General features: G+C 41.7%; 1 non-coding gene across 1 annotated transcript; it reads left to right on the top strand.

Annotated features, from left to right (window-relative positions):
- Positions 1-1,897: 1,897 nt before the first annotated feature.
- LOC115490282 lies at positions 1,898-2,041 on the top strand. The gene has a single exon (XR_003956084.1). It is a non-coding gene; the product is annotated as a small nucleolar RNA SNORA48 (small nucleolar RNA).
- Positions 2,042-3,411: the final 1,370 nt, after the last annotated feature.

Here is a 3,411-nt window from a genome sequence, read left to right as displayed (position 1 = left end):
AAACACATTCAAGAAGAATAGATGGCAGGGAATAGTGAAACTAAGGGCTGAAATCAATCAATTAGAAACAAATTAAACAATAAAAGGAATCAACAAAACCAGAAGCAGTTTCTTTGAGAAATTCAACAAGATATACAAGCCCTTAAATGGAGAGAAGCTCAAAGCAATCCCACTAAAACCAGGGACAAGCCAAGGCTGCTCACACTTTCCCTATCTATTCAAAGTGGTATTTGAAGTTCTATCTAGAGCAATAAGAGGACAAAAGGAGATCAAGGAGATAGAAATTGGAAAAGAAGTCAAGGTATCACTGTTAAATGATTATATGATACTATACATAAATGGCCCCTGAGATTCTACAGAGAATGCCTACACCTGATAAACAACTTTAGAAAATTAACTGGATATAACTGGATCAAAGAAATCAGTAGCCCTTCATTATACAAACGATTAACATGCTTAGAAAAAAAAAGTAGAGACACTACACTCTTCACAGTAGCTACAAATAATATAAAATATCTTGACATGACTCTAGTCAAACAAGTAAAAGATCTGAATGACAAGAGCTTCAGGTCCCTGAAGAAAGAAATTGAAGAAGATATCAGAAGATGGAAAGATCTCCCATACTCATGGATAGGTACGATTAACATAGTGAAAATGGCCATCTTTCCAAAAAGCAATTTACAGATCAATGCAGTTCCCATGGAAATTACAACACACTTTTCTTTTTACAGACCTTGAAAGAGAAATTCTTACTTTCCTACAGAAAATCAACTAACCCAGGACAGCCACAACTATCTTGAACAATAAAAGAACTTCTGAAGGAGTTACCACTTCTGATCTCAAGCTGTACTAGAGAGCAATAGTGATAAAAATCCACATTGTATTGGTACAGAGACAGACAGGTTGATCACTGTAACAGAAATGAAGACCCAGAAATAAACATACACACCTATGGAATCTTGAAATTTGACAAAGAAGCCAAAAGCATACAGTGAAAAAAAAAAGCATCTTCAAAAAATGGGGCTGGCCTAAATGGCTGTCATGGGGTCACCCTATCAGAGTCAAAGGGGAGGAAGGATGGGGGAGGAACTCTGGGCAGAGGGAACTGGGAGGGAGACAGCATTTTGAGGAGGTAAATAAATAAGTTAGTTAATAAATAATAATAATACAAACTCAACAGTATGATAGCTTAGAGAAAACCTGAAAAAAAATCCATCATTAATTGACATGCTAAGGTGCATGGGGGAATTCCCACAAGGTACCATCCCTATATGAAAAAATATAGGCAATTAACTAATTACTGATTACAGATGAAGAGTCAAAAATAATCCTCTTCATAGATTATGGAATCCCCAATTTCTACTCAGTAAAATGTGTGTGTGTGTGCATGTGTGTATGTGTGTGTGTATTCTACTGAATATATTCATATGTGTGTATATATATGCATGTATATAAAATAAAGGTTATGAATTTGAAACAGTGTGAAGAATACAGAGAGAAGAAATTTAGCGTGAAAATGATATAAAAACCGTGTCCATGTATGTAAGTCTCACAATAAAATAAATGTTTGAAAATAGATGCATGGTATAGGAAAATTTACTAAGCCAAATGAACTAAACTATACACACAAAGACTGGTGTCTACTTGTTGGCTCTTGTGTATGGAAACTATTAAAAGCTCACCTAGTCATAGAATAATCCATAGAATAATAACTAGTAGAAGCTGGGAGGAATGAGGGAAAGGGAGGAGAGGGGTCTATACACAATTGGCAAATTATCATTGTAAATTGAAATCTAACACTAAATCTAATTACTTTAGACAATGTATGAATATTAACAAGACAAAGTTTATGAAATCTTTACCTAGATATCAAGCACATTAAAAAAATACATTTTGACCCCACTGAATATGGGCAAAAAGACACATTGTTTGTGATGTTGTTCTTCTGTCAGTCAGGGGCTGAGCAGATGGTAGTCTTTTGTTCATCCTAGCTTGATGCCTGGCTTGGTGGCCAAAACTATTTTATGCCTAGGACACATAAAAATCAAATCAATTCAAATCCAGAAAGCAAAGCTTTGGAAAAGCAAGACAGGCACACCATCCATAGACCTGCCCTTCTGAGCATGGCAGAGGCTAGCTGTAGACACCAGCTTGCTGCCTGCCACACCACTCAGCACTAACAGAGGATGTCACCCAGGAGCCTGATAGTCGTTTTGCTAGCCTGGAGTGGGAGCAATCACAGTGTGGTGGACAGATAAGATAGAAAGAGAAGTGGAGCAACTTGAGCATTATGAAAAGAGATGGAACTGGAGACTAGAGGTTGTGGAGGAATACCTTCCTGAGAGTGGCCTGCCACCCAGGGCCATAGTGAGATCCCAACCCAAGATGCTGCCTTGGACCATGTCTGGCTCCGTGGCTATCTATGCAGTGTCAGGGGTAGGTGTTGATGTCCCAATATTCGTTACCACAAGAGAACCCGAGGACACCCTTGGTCAAGGCAGCAACCAGGTACTACGTGGATGTCCAGCGTCTGTCCAGAACCGGCCCCACCTCTTACCAGCAGCAGCACTGAAGACTGCCCTGGGGACAGGGCAACAGGTGAACCAGTTCTAAGAATGTAAGCAAGGGGGAATTAGTCCTACACTGCTCTAGTGTGAGATTGGCGTGGGTACAAGTGTGATGCCCACCTTACCCCTCACTGCATGTAGCAGTCAGAAAAGCTTGCCCTGGGGTCATGAGAGCTGGTGAGATGGCCCTGCAACTCACTGTCTGTGGAACTCAGAAGAGCTTGTACTGTACTTTGTCTGAGAAGTACAGTAGAGCTGGCTCTGGTTGAGGAAGTGAAGGTGAGCCAATCCCAAGGGCTATTTGCTGTTCAGACTAGTCAGGAGACCTGGTCCTGATGGAATGAAAGCAAGAAAGCTATCCCTGCCCTCTCACTACCTGCAGCACTGGGGAGAGAGGGCCCTGCAGTTCAACTGGACAACACAGGGAAGCTGACCCTGATGACAAAAGCAAAGGTGAACAAAAGTCCGGAGACTATGAGACAGGAAGAATTGGTCCAGGCCCTAGAAGGCTGCAGCACTTGGGAGAGTGCTCCTGGCGCATTGATTGGGCAGCACCATGGAGCTGGCTCTCTGGAGGATTGAGTACAAGTGAGCAGTCATCCCCTGAAGAATAAATGGTGCCATTGGATGGCCTACCTGTAGCTGTGTTGGAGAGCTCTCCCTGGTGGTGGGAATAAAGGAGAGCTAGAACACTGACCAACTCAGATACCACCCAGGCCCAGGTCTGTGGCTCTGAATTGGCCCACCTAAAAATCTATATTATTTGAGAACAGTCAGGACGCACGAAAGGACCAGTCCTGCTGATTCAAACTTACAGGATCTCGATAACACAGGAGAACAATGG

The sequence above is a fragment of the Mus musculus genome, chromosome 5 (genome assembly GCF_000001635.26).
Source record: "Mus musculus strain C57BL/6J chromosome 5, GRCm38.p6 C57BL/6J".
Lineage (NCBI taxonomy): Eukaryota > Metazoa > Chordata > Mammalia > Rodentia > Muridae > Mus > Mus musculus.
The sequence above is the reverse complement of the archived record's forward strand: the minus strand, read 5'-3'. Positions and strand labels throughout refer to the sequence as shown.